This window comes from Ictidomys tridecemlineatus, chromosome 5 (genome assembly GCF_052094955.1).
Source record: "Ictidomys tridecemlineatus isolate mIctTri1 chromosome 5, mIctTri1.hap1, whole genome shotgun sequence".
In the NCBI taxonomy this organism is placed as follows: Eukaryota; Metazoa; Chordata; class Mammalia; order Rodentia; family Sciuridae; genus Ictidomys; species Ictidomys tridecemlineatus.
In genome coordinates, this window is record NC_135481.1 from 173,556,578 (window position 1) to 173,570,039 (window position 13,462).

A 13,462-nucleotide genomic window follows, 5' to 3' on the forward strand; every position below is an offset into this window, starting at 1 on the left:
GGGGGAGGAATGCTGTGTGCTCACATGGAGGAAGGTGGAAGGGCCAAAGGATGAACTCGCTCCATCAAGCCCTTTTATGGCAGCATCAATCCATGACCCAAAAACCTCCCCAAATGCCCTGCTGCTATCGTGGAGGTTAAGGACAGAAATATTCAAACCCAGCAGCCTCCCAGTTGTGTCTCCTGAACTCAGGGAGAGCACTGAGCTCCGGTGGGTTCCCTCTCCTGGGCCCTGGCCTGAGCACTCTCTGCAAGAGTCAGCTGGGCAATGGTTGGGCTTCTGTTCTCACTTTCTGTTCCATGCCTCTTGGGGATGGCCTGCTGTCCGACGCCTTGACAACTGCTGTTTTATATATATATATAATTTTCCCAGTTTTTTGCTCCAAGAAAGAGGATCATTCTCTCTTACTCCAGTTCAGCCAGTGGAAGTCAATGAATGAACCTTGATCTTCTCTTAAAGAACCAATATATTTCTAGAAAATCAGTAACCTAAGTCATCCCGATTTTTCTTTTAATTTTGCAAAATCGCTGGATGAGCCAAACACTATTTGGCCTTTGAGTTGACATTTTGAGATTCATACCTTACCTGTTTTCAAATTTTTTTTCTCCATTTGCTATTTTAACAGGTTTAAGCTTAAAAATAGTCTAAAAAGAGTTCACTTTTATTGCCCAAAGTTAGGAGTTGGATGAGACAGAAACAGAACCCTGAACCTCTCTGACTTCAAAGCTGGTACCTTTTCTTTTGTGAAATCCCCACCCCTTGGATTTCATCTGCACCCTGTTTTCCCCCAGCCCCAACGTGGACTTGGAGACTGCCTTGGCTTTGCATCCTCCATGTTTAGCCAGAGGGCCTGGCTGTGGAGAGATGAGGAGATTTGGGCTGAACAAATCAATGCTTTCCCTTCCTCTGTTTGCCCTCTTACTCTTGCCAGCCTCTCCGAATGCACACCCGTCTATTAAGTGGGAGGTGTGTTACCAGCTGCACAGGTGGGATTTAAATCAGGCAGCTGTTACCTGTGAGATGACGCCTCTGCTCCCACAGGGTGAGAAGCATGGAGTAAAGCCAAGGCTGAGTCAGAGGAGAGGGCTGGTTAACCACGCAGACACAGTCGTTGAGGGATTTTTAATTTTTAAAAACTTAAAGCCCTAAGATATTCGAGGGAGGGATGGTCCCCATTTCAGTAGTCAGCCAAGAAATCCAAAAGAACAAACAAAATATTGACATAATTAAAAAGAAAACCGTCACATGGGACATTAATGAGATTGTAGAGAAAAGATATCTCGTCGGCTGCTGGTGGCATTTTGCATGGGTTTAATTTTTCTGGAAGACCATTTAGCAAAATTTATCAAAAGCCTTAAACACAGTCATGTGATTTTTTTCTCAGCGATTTCACATTTAGCACATTCTGTCCTCAGGAAATATGCAGACAGGTGCGGTGATTTATCCACGGGAATGCTCATCACAGTGCTCTGTAGTCAAAGACTGGGGACCAGACCAATGCATTAACATGAGGGACAATCCAGGAGCCTTTAAAAACAAATACACAGAAGAATAAAGACATGACAAAATGCTTATGAACGATTGTTAAGAAACCTGGATTTTAAAATTATAGGCATATTTATTGTAATTAATGCTTCCTTTGTGCCTTGCTAATTTAATTAGCTCATGTAGTTCTCAGAATGATCTTAAGAGGTGGGTACTGTCCTTCTAGCTGCAGAAGCCACCCTATGGCCAGGTAGCAGGTGGTAGAGCTGGATTCCAACCACTGATGCTTAGTCTCAGAGTCCAGTGGTTCCCAAAGTGTGGTCCCCGGACCAGTGACTCCACACCACGTGGAACTAGCTGGACATGCTAGTCCCCAGGCACGGTCCCAGGGCTTCTGGTTGAAACCCTGGGGGTTCAGGCTCAGCAATCTGCGTTTGAGCCAGCCTTCCTGTGGGTGCATGCTCCATGTCGAGAACTAGCCAGGCAACGTGATTCTACCTTTTCTTGACATTTTGTTGAGAAAAAAAAAAGTGTATAAAAACGTCTGGCAGATGAGGAGATATTAATGGTGTCATCTCTAGATGATGAGCAATTTGAGTGATTTTGATTTTCTTTGGGTGTGTATGGATGTGTGTGTGTGTGTGCGCGCGCGCACACTCAACGATATGCTTACGCATGCATGTGTTTGCATGTTTGTGATTTCCAAAAAGCATGCAATGAACTTTTGTGACCAAGATGAAAATCTCTATATGTTGAAGAAGAAGAAGGAGGAGGAGAAGGAGAGGTAGAAACAGAAGGAGCTCTGCTTTAAATCTCAGCAAGAGAGTGTGAATTTTCCAGGGAGGGAAGCGCAGGTAGAAATTGCTTTTTCTAAATGCTACGGAAACTCAAGCCCAGCTTGTCAGCCATGTGGATCCCAGGGGGTCTTGTTACAATGCAGACTGTGATTCAGCAGGTCAAGGTGACTGAGATGCTGCAGTTTCTCTCCAGCTCCCAGGCCATACAGATGACGCTGATCCCAGGGACACTTTATGAAACAGGGACCTGGAAGCTTGATGCTCCCAGCCCTCAGCCAGCAAGCTCCATGAGGACAGAACATTTTCTGGTCCAATGACATATTCCCAGGGCTGAAAACAGAACAAAAATTAGTTATCAAATGAATGGAGATGCCGAGTGCCAGGGACCTGCTGGGGACCCAGGAAGCTGGAGTCTGGTCATGGTTTCCCACCTGCTATTGGCATGTCCTCGGGCAAGCTGTGACCTCCCTGTAATGACAACTGTTACTGGACAAGGTGACAGCTTTGGGCTGTCTTTTTTTTTTCATGACCCAATATGTAACACATTTTCTCAACCTGGGCCAGGATTATCCAAGATTTCACTTTTGTTTAAAATATAAAAGTGCCAGGAACTTGGCAGCACTATCAGGTTGTCTTCTGAAAGGCCCAAGGAAAGAAGTTAGAAGAGAAGAAAGATCTAAGTCGAGGTTACCGTAGAAACATTAACTCATCCTCAGAGTCGGCGTGCTGCATTTGGATTACAGGTTAGGCTCATAAGCCTGAAATAAATTATATACTCTTCGTATTATTCAGCACCGTACTGTATAATAATAAATTATACAGTTATAGGCCTCAGCCCAAGTTATAACAAATTATACCACAGCGTGTAATTACTCTGCACCGCACCATATAATAATAAATTAGACAGCTACAAATCTAAGTTGTGATTCCTAGAAAAGATAGGGGAAGGAGCAAGGGCTGTTGATCGATTCCTCTGATCAGATCCTGATCAGATGGGCCAGCGGTCAAAGGAGAGAGGGAATGGCTGATTCCTGCCTCAATTCCTGCTTTCTTTCTGCGTATTTGGATGCCCTCTGGTTTGGGTACAGACTTGCTCATGGAGCCCAGTCCTTACGGGTTTGCGACTGTGGGGGAGAGTTACATACAAACTGAAATGGAAACAGTAGAATGTCACGGAACCAGGCCCCGTTAAGCCAGCAGCACGATGTGCCCGTCACTGACACGGATGAATTTTGCAAAAGAGAAAGAGTTGATTCATGGAGCGGCGGCGGAGTGCGAGGACACAGGGGACCCGAGCTCCACCCTGCCTCCCCGGGGAGAGGACTGGGGGGTGTTAATGGGCTGAAGCGCAGGGAAAGGTGGTTGGAGATTAGCGGAGGAGGTGAATTGGGCTAGGGACAGTGGGTTTATCTGGATTTTTCCTTGGTTTTAAGAACAGCCATGGGGAGAATCAGAAATGGCAGTTGGCAGAGGGTCCAAGTCTCCAGGCCCGTGTACCAGTGCAGGTGCTCCCTGCTTGGACTCCGCCAGGTGGTGTCATCCTCCCCATTTGGCAGGTGAAGTGAGCAAGGCTGACCTGACTTGTTCAAGGTCACACACTAGAAATGGCAGGATGGGAATTTGAAGGGCTTAACAACCCTTAGGAGCCAGAGGGCTGCACACAGACGTCTCCTGGAGAGTCCGGCGCAGACAGCGTTTTTTGTGGAATTGGAGCAGATTGCCTTCCTTCATGCAGCCCCCAAGCCTGGGTGACGGCAGCCGCAGTGCAACCCCAAGGTGTGCTTAGGCTCTGCTGGGAGCTTAGCCAGGCGTCCAACTGCACCCCCCTCTCAGCAGCCTCAGGAGCTTGGGACTTTTCTCATGCCCATTCTACAGATGCCCAGCGTGAGGCCCAGGGAAGGCAGCTAGCTAGTAAGCAGCAGAGCCGGAAGCCGACCTTAGGCAAGTCTGCTGGCCACGTCCCTCCTGCTGTTTTTGGTGGGTGCAGGGTGGGTGCTGGGGATGGAACGCAGGGCCTCTGTATGCTGGGCAAGCGCTTTACCACCAAGCCTCAGCCCAGCCCTCTCGTCCCTCATTCTGAACCACTACTATGGGGACAAGTGCTCCCTGCCACTCAGACGCCCTTAACGTATGCCATGTATGCAGTACTCCATGCACTTGTCCCCACACACTGTATTGCTAGTTTAAAAAAATAAAGAAAGAAAAACAAAAACAAAAAACAACCCCCCTACTCCAAAACACTCTTTAAAAAAAATTGTTTAATACCAGGGATTGAACCCAGGGATGCTTAACCACTGAGACACATCCCCAGCCCTATCTATTTAAAATATATTTTTTTAGTGGTAGTTGGACACAATACCTTTATTTTTTATTCTCTGTGGTGCTGAGGATCAAACCCAGTGCCTTCCACATGCTAGACGAGTGCTCTACCGCAGAGCCACGGCCCCAGCCCTATTTATTTATTTATTTTGAGACAAGGTCTTGCTGAGTTGCTCAGGGCCTCACTAGGTTGCTGAGGCTGGCTTTGAACTTGTGATCCTCCCACCTCAACCTCCCGAGCCAATGGTACTATAGATGCGCACCACTGCACGGTCAAAACACTCATCTCTAAGTCCAACCTGTCCTCAGGGGCTACAGGATGAGAGTCTGTGGAGACTGAGGCCAGAGGGCTGTTCTGCCTCTGTCTCTCACAGCTCCTGGGGTGGGTCCGTTAGCCCTTGTGCTCTTTATTTAATTAAGAAATTAGGCGTTGGAGAGTGAGGGATGAATAGAAATTTACACAGGACACAGGCAAGAGGAGCCAAGGTGTGCTGTGTGGCTGTGCGTGAGAAGAGGTTGTCTTTAGGGTCAGTCAAGTCCCTGGGTGGAGGTATGAGCTGGGCAGAAGGTGAGGTGGCCTTTAAGTGCCTCTTGCAGGAAGCTGGGCGCTCCCCTGGAGGACTTCCCAGCTGTGCATTTCCTCCTCAGAGAGACACTGAGGCCTTGCAGTAGCACCTCAGCCTGTCCTGCTCCGGCCTCCACGGCTCAGCCTGTTGCTCACGTACAGTCTTGAATGCTCTTCCTGTCACATCTGGCTACAGGGACAGGCTCAGTCCAGGAAGTCTCTCTGGGGGATGGAGACAGGGTGGTTACCAGTAAAATCCAGGATCCCATGCCCACTTAGTTTTGAATTTCAGTCAAACAACAAATAATTTTTAGCATATGTCACAAATATTGCATGAGATACACTAAGAAGTATTCATTAATTTTCTGAAATTGAAATTTAATTGAATCTGTCAAATCTAGGTGAAGGGGAGCAAACCAATAATAAGTGATAAATAAATAAATAAAATCGGCCCCCTGTGCAGCAGTCAGGGGCCCACCAGAGACGCAGAGCCTTTGTGAGTGATCCAGGGCAAGGGGGCTGGGGGCGTGGCTCAGGGGTAGCAGGCCTGCCTACCGTGCCCCAGGCCCAGTGTTCAATCCCAGGGCTGCAGATAACAAAAAGCAAAACAGACAACAACAACAACAACAAAAACCCACCACCCACAAAAGATGGAGTTGTGCCCAGAACAAGGGATTCACCTTGAGGCTGTGACCTTGTGCCCTGTGGGAGCTGCTGAGGCCACCTCTGCCTCCAGGGTGGACCTGGAAGGTCTGAGGAGCTGGAACAGCAGCCGGTTGGAAAGGAGAGGAAGGACAGAGGGGAATGCGTCTGTCTGTCAGTACCTCCAGTCTGCCCCCGCAGCGACCTACACGAGACCTGGCACCTGCCCATAGGAGCTGCATGTCCTCCTGGCCCAGGGGAACGAGGAGGACTGGCCGTGGCTGCAGGAGCTGAGGGGGAGCGCTGAGCCCCACCACGCCACGAACAGCAGAGCAGCCACGTGGGGAACCAGCGGCCCCTCCAGCCCCGGTGCCCATCATCACGGTGGCCTCTTCACTGCAGCCTTGGAAACCTTGAGCACCTATAATCCCAGAGGCTCAGGAGGCTGATGCAGGAGGATCACAAGTTCAAAGCCAGCCTCAACAAAAGTGAGGCACTAAGCAACTCAGTGAGACCCTGTCTCTAAAAAAAAATACAAAATAGGGCTGGGGATGTGGCTCAGTGGCTGAGTGTCCCTGAATTCAATCCCCGGCACATCCCCACCTGCCTCCAAATTTGGCATATGGCCACTGTTAACCCAGAACCAGATGGGGAAGGAATTCTGTGAAACAGAACTTGGGTTTTTCTAGGCTGACCTAATCCTAAGCCCACAGCAGGCGAAGACCAGGGGCCAAGGAAGGGTCCTGGGATGGGGGATTGCTCCCTAATTGTGCCCTTGACCAGCCCAGTGTCCTTGAGTAAATTCCAGGTAGCATACATTCACAGAGCCTCGGTTTCCTCACCTGTTAAATGCATACAAACCCCTCCATGCCTCCTGTACAGAGTTACCGAGACAATAAAAAGAGACCAGTAGCCCACCAGCCTGGCCGCTGACACTGTCATTGCAGTTAATTAATAATAATTTCTATTTGTGTCAAATCTGAGTTTGCTATTCATCCATCTCACTAGGGGGAAAAAGTCATTTGTCTTAAAAGATAAGACACAGTAGTTTTCCTTTGTCCATAATTTTGCTTGGCATGTTTTCACGGATACGAATGAATGGTGCAACAACAGAATAGATGCGGCTCAGGGTTCTCGGTGGTTTGGGACATCCATTGAGGGTCTCCGAGTGTGTACCTTGTGGGTAAGAAGGGAGTGCAATATGAACAAGCGGCGTGTTGCAAAATCTTCTCTCAATTAAGTAGCTCACCAGGTCCATTTGGAAAGATAACACACACCATCTCCAACGTTGGCTTCCCCCCATGCCAAGGTTAGCATGAGATACTGCAGGCCTGCCAGTCATGAAGCTCTGAAATCTTAAGTTCCCCCCCCAAATGAACCAAATGCACAAGCCCTAAGTAGGGAGAAATACTAAAATGTTGCTTCAAGCTTTGCAGATGCAGTGGCTGCTGATTAAAAGAAAATCCTTTCTTTTAAAAGGTCGTGTATGAAAAGGAAACCCTGGCAGCAGAGCCGGGTGGAACGGAAGCCAGCAGCTCTCCACTGGCAGGTGGTGGCCACAACCAGGGACACTGACCAGCTTGGCCATGGGAAGGCCCACTGGGTCCCCGAGGGTGGAGGGCTCAGAGGGCGGCTCTCTAGGTTGTTGGCCCACACGAGGGGCGGGCAGAAGGGCTTTGCAACGGGTCCTCCGGCAGTTTTACCTCGGGGCCTGGTTTCCCTGCCATCCCAGTGGGGGGACTTGTTTTCAGGACTGAACAGAAAGAAAAGCAGATTCTTTGTTGTTGGAAGAATAGGAGTAAATTGGCCCACTTCAGGGTGTTGGAGGCCTTTCTCTGACTCCCAGGGAAAAGGAGGCCCCTGGGCAGGTTTTGCAGTCACTCCGCTTGCTTCTGAGGGTTTCTTCTTAAGGTTTCTAATTCCAGATGGCGACAAGGAATCCAAATGCGTTTGTGGCTCATGAGTTTGTGCCAGGGGTGGAGGGGATGGGCAGAGAGCGTTCCCAGGAGCGGAGCAGGTGGAGAAAGTCCAAGAGAGGGAACTGGGGCCCCTGAGCGTTGGATAGGAGTGGGATGAGGACACGTGACAGTCTGGAAATGACCAAAAGTGTTCACATATGGATTGACCTGACCATTTCACTTCGGGGAATTTCTAGGCAGTGATGTTTCTGTCAAAATTATTTGCAAGGAGGGAAAAAAATAGAAGCAGCCCAAATGTACATCAATAGGGAATTTGTTAATTCAATGATCACGGTGACATCTGTCATCGGTAACTCATCTCTTGTTTCCCTTCAGCCCTTCTTCCCCATCGGCGGGTCCTGTGGGCTCCCTGGGTGAGGCACGTTGCAGCTGGAGGCTGCCTCCCCGAGTCCCTGCCTCACTGCCCCTTGCAGGTGTCTCTGTGACTCTACGGCCTGAAGGTGTCCTTCCAGTGCATTTCCACACGTGGCCAGCGTCCCTTGCCACAGTGGCATTTCAATTCTCTCAGTCCCAAACCCACGCTCCTCACCAGGCCCACAGGCCTGCCTCACTTGTGTCAATTAAGAAATAGTCACTCTCTAGCCAGGTGCAGTGGCACACACCTGTCATCCCAGTGGCTCGGGAGGCTGAGGCAGGAGGGTCCCAAGTTCAAAGCCAGCCTCAGCAATTTAGCAAGGCCCTAAGCAACTCAGCGAGACCCTGTCTCTAAAAAAAATACAAAATAGGGCTGGGGATGTGGCTCAGTGGTTGAGTGGCCAAAAGAAAAACACAAAAACAAAAAATAAAAACAAATGCTCACTTTCTTTCTCCTGGAGCTCGTTCTGGCCTCTGGCCTCTGTCGGGCCTCTGGCCTGGCTCTTCACTTGGCCTGGAATATTCTACCGGCTTCTCCCTGCCTTTCCTTGCTGTGCCCTTGTCTTCCTCCAGGGGGCAGTACAAACACCATCCATCCATCTAAACTACTCCCCGCACCCCAACAGCATCTCCCCATCACTTTGTCCATTTTATTTTCTTCATGGCACTCAGCAGAAGGTGACTTGGTCTCAACTATTCATTTGTCCTCTTATTAATTATCTCTCCCACTAGAACCGAGGGCAAAGACTAAATGGGGGTGGGGGGTGCAGGGGCCCTTGCATGATACCCAGAAGATGCCTGCTCTGTGTTTGGGGAATGAGAAAACAAACACCAGGATTCCCTGAAGCTGTTTAAAAGTCTTACTTGAAAGGTGCCCCAAAGATGTATGGTAGATATGAACCCACTTACAAAAAAGCATAAAATATAAAATAACCAAAGTCCACACAATTCACATTGCCACCAGGTTTTGAGCACTCACAGTCACCTGGGCCAGCTGTCTCCACTCTTACACATATTCACTTGTCTCTCTGGATTGTCACAGTGACTTTCTGGGGTTGGTTTGGTTTGGGGCACCATTCTCCGAGGAGGAAACTGGCACAGAAACTTTCCCAAGTTCATGGAGCTGGGAAGTGCAGGAGCCAGGAAGTCAAGGGTCTGATTTCCAGATATTGAGTCACTTGGGGTACAGAGGTGGTTTCTGGCTGTGAACAGGCCAGTTCTGCTCCCAGAACTCTGTGTGATCTTGGGCAAGCCACTCTCCTTCTCTGGGAACCATGGGCGATGGCCCAGAGCTATGGAGAGGAATGCACTACATAATGTGCTCCCAGTGCCCATCAGAGACCTGCAGCACAGCAGCACCCAGTGACTACAAGCCAGGGACGACAACATTGGAGAAGGCGGCCTGGAAGCCACGTCCCAGTTCCTCGAGTCAGGGCCACATGGGGCTCCACAGGGCCCGATGGCTTGGTTCAGTCGTTTGGCTCCCAGCTGTCACCCAGGCTTAGAATGTGACTCTCTTGGCACCCCCAACAGGGGAATGCATGGTGGGGGCACTTGTGAAATAGCGGAGTTCCAGGCTCCAGATGCCTAGAGCAGGACAGAGGACTTCAAAGGGCCTTTGCCACCGTTCCTGAAAGATGACACCACGCAACTTGCCCTGCATCAGCAATGCACACAGCTTGGAAGGGAAACGAGTTAGGAGCAGGTGGCTCAGGAATTTGGTGCATGCTGGAGCAGCAGCTCTGGGTGAGAAAATGTGACCGAGGGTGTGGTGTGGACTGTCTGGATCTTGTCGCTGACTTCCCATTTTCTTTCATTCTATTTTTTTTTTTTTTGAGATGGGGTCTCACTGTGTTGCCCAGGCCAGCCTGGGATTCCTGGGGTTCACACCATCCTCCTGCCTCTGCCCTTGGCCTCCTGAGTACTGAGACTACAGACACACGTCACCACACCCAGGTCATGTTTATTTTTCTGATTATCTGGGGATCCCCTTTCTTCCCAACGGGGCTTGGGTTAGTCTGTTCTCCGAGTGTCTACCCACCACGGAGAGGCTGAGTAAATGTTTCTCTACCCAATGCTGGAGCTGCCCTTCTGCAGGAGAGGCCCCGATCCAACCCTCCCGCTGGCGCTCACGGGCTGGGAAGTCCCGGACTTCACTTTTAAGGCGTAGCCTCAGCCTGCATAGACCTGAGCCCAGGCTTGCCTCCTGCGAGGGGTCTCCTGGGCACATATCTGAACGTTGCCTGGCCTCAGTTTCCTCCTCTGGGGACCAGGATGCCCCTAAAGCTTGTGTCACAGATGGGCACAAGGGATCAACCGTTCAACACGTGGGAAGTGCAGACAAGAAGAGTTGGTGTGTGGCGAGGTCTAGATAAATAGTAACTCACCAGTGTGCTATTATTTTTTTGGGGGGGAGGGTACAGGAAATTGAACCCAGGGGCACTTAACCACTGAACCACATCCCAAGCTCTTTTTATGTTTTTTTTTTTTTTTTAATTTAGAGATAGAGTCTCACTGAGTTGCTTAGGGCCTCAAAGAGTTGTTGAGGCTGGCTTTGAACTTGCGATCCTCTAAGCCACTGGGATTAAAATGCATTCACCTTTAAGGATACAGTTTGATGAGCTCTCACAGATGATACCTCCTTCTAGGCACCACCCCAATCAAGGTAAAGAACAACTTCCATTGCCCACAAGTTTCTCTGCCTCTTCTGGTCAATTCCCTCCCTCTCCCCCGACACCTGACGGGTGAGTTTTGCAGGTTCTAGAACTTGACATGAAACTAAACCATAGCTTCCATTCCTTAGCTCCGACTCCATTTTTGAGATGGAGTTTCTGAGATGCTCGCAGCCTGTTGCCGGTAGCCGTCCTTCCTTCCTTTTTTATTGCTCTAAGTCATGTTACTACCAATTATTTTCTGTCTCAGTTTCTTCATCTGTAAAATGAGGTTAATAACTTCCACCTCGTAGGACGTGGGGGGAAGTGCAGAGAGGACCCTGCTGACACCAACACATATTTCACACCCAGGACACTTGCTCCTTCCCTCCCCTCCCCACCTCCCCAGGAAGAGGCCCCTGGGAGCCTGGAGCCCAAGGTCAAGGGCATGTGGAGTTGATGGGGGGAGAAGCTTCCCAACAGAGACACACAGCCGCCAAAGGATGGCCCTGTTTATAAAGCAGATTGTTATTTTTTAATTCTTTGCCGTGTGTCCTTTCCCCTACTTCCCTCTTTTAAGAATAATTAAAATGCAAGCTGGCACTCCCTGTGAGGAGACAGCTGAAGATTTAATTGCCCCAAGAAAAAAATCTCCCGCAAAAGGTCCTGCAGTAATGGCAGCTCCCGGCCTGGCTGCTCCAGCGCCTCTGCGTCCGCACATACTCTCAGCGCTAATGCGTTAATCTGCATGTGCACGGGGTGCACTTACTGGCACCCAGGGAGCGGTGGCAGAGCCCGGCCGACAGCCCCAGCCAGGCCTCAGCCTCCCCGCCATTAAACTCTCACCCGGGCTCATTCTGGAGACAGGTCCGTGGCCGGCTCCACCCGACCTGCTGCGGCACCCGCTGACCCCTCCCAGAGTGGCCCGCGGGGGCAGGAGCCGGGCGCGGGTGGGAGCGGCACCTTCCACCACCGGGGCCTGGCTTGTTGTCCTTGAAGTGGGGCCAGGAGGACGCATCTGCTGAGTGGCCAATCGCTGGTGGCTCTCAAAGTTGGGCCACTCACTGCAGAGCTTGGGTTGTGCAATTTCAGGACAGAGAAATCTCTCTGCCATCTTTCATCCTGTTTTCTAAGTATAGCCCCAGCTTCCCTAGAAGAGCCACCAAAGGCTCAGACAGGGGGTCACCGGCTCCTTGCCTGCTGGGGAGCGTGCGGGCTGTTTTTAAAAAGTGAACGCTCTTAACCCGAGATCACGATGAAAGGCAGACGAACTCCGATGGAGCAGTCAGGTGGCTGGGGTTTGAATCCAGCTCCAAGCTGCCAGCCAGAGCGCTCCTTTCCCCTGAGATCCAAGCAGCATCCAAACTCCGGGTCCTTTCTTCCCTATTGCTTTCCTCCCTCTACCCCATCCCTCCTCCCATCCTTCCATCCTCCCATCCAACTTCCCATTTGTCTGTTCATCCACCCATCTGTCCATCCAACCTTCAATCCGCTTCTAATTTTTAAGTCCACCCATCCATCCATCCACCCACCCATCCATCCATCCATCCATCCATCCATCCATCCATCTCATCCCATCCTCCTGTCTACCCATCCTTCCATGCATCTATCAATATACCTATTCATCCCCCATCCTCCCGTTCCTCCATTCATCCTCCTCTCCACCCAACAAATACTGTTGGATGCTTCCTGTAGGCTGGGCAGGGAAATCCAGCATCCTCCCTCCCCGGAGGCAGCTCCCAGGGCAGAGGGATGTTAATCAAGCACTGTGAGGCCAAGTGTGATTACAAATGATGACAAGTGTTCCCAGGGAGAAGTGCTGGCCACAGTTGTTATGGCAGTTTGGAGGGTAGGCAGGAAAGACCCAGCGAGTGTCGTAGGCAGAGGGAACATATGCAAAGGCCCTGTGGCTCACTTTAGAAACAGGCTGCTGGCTGGTGTTGCCAGGGCAGGGGGCGTTGGAGAGAGCCATGGAAGGCGGAGCTGCAGAGTGTGGCAGGGGCCAGCTCACACAGGGAAGGCTGGTCTCTGCCTGGCACTGGCTCCTGGCCCTGTCTGGCTCATCCTTACTCATCCTTTAGGTCTCAGCTCAGGAATTTCCTCTTTGGGGAGACTTCCTGCCCTATGCAGGCTGAGCGAGGCCTACGCACTTTCCCCTAATAAGAACAGGGCCCAAACTTGGAAAGAAGGCAAAGAAAGGTGCTGTTCGTTCCTTTTCTCTGCCACGCTGGGGCATGTTTCAAAGATCCACTAGAGGATTGCTTAATTCTATCAGGAATACACTTGAGTTTGTCTTTGCTGTTCAATTAGGGCCCAGATCTTATAAAACCACCCTTGGTGCTAATTTGGAGGTTTTGTCTGGTGGAGGTGTGAGCGACTTCCATCTGGCTGAAAAGATAATCCCAAAGGTATGGTTTTGTCGCCTTGCAGAACATTAACCAGCTTTCTGTCTAAGCTGAACATTTTATTCTCACCTTGGTCTTTCAAAAGCCCTGGCTCTCCACCGGTTCTTGGAAGGAGTGCCGCCCTCCCGCTGGCTCACTGCTAATGTGGTTGCTCTGGGCGCTGGACAGTGCTCGTCCCTGCAGCCTCATTTCTGCATTGAGATTGCTGCTGCTCCGGCTTCCTTGTTCCCCATGAGCTCATCTGTGTGGGGCCCATCTTCTAGTC

General features: G+C 50.5%; 1 long non-coding RNA gene across 1 annotated transcript; it reads right to left on the bottom strand.

Moving 5' to 3' along the window:
* Positions 1-1,107: 1,107 nt before the first annotated feature.
* Positions 1,108-11,911, bottom strand: LOC144378077 (uncharacterized). Its single transcript, XR_013439600.1, has 2 exons — positions 11,639-11,911; positions 1,108-2,612 (listed from the first exon to the last, which is right to left on the bottom strand). It is a non-coding gene; the product is annotated as an uncharacterized LOC144378077 (long non-coding RNA).
* Between the last annotated feature and the right edge of the window lie 1,551 nt (positions 11,912-13,462).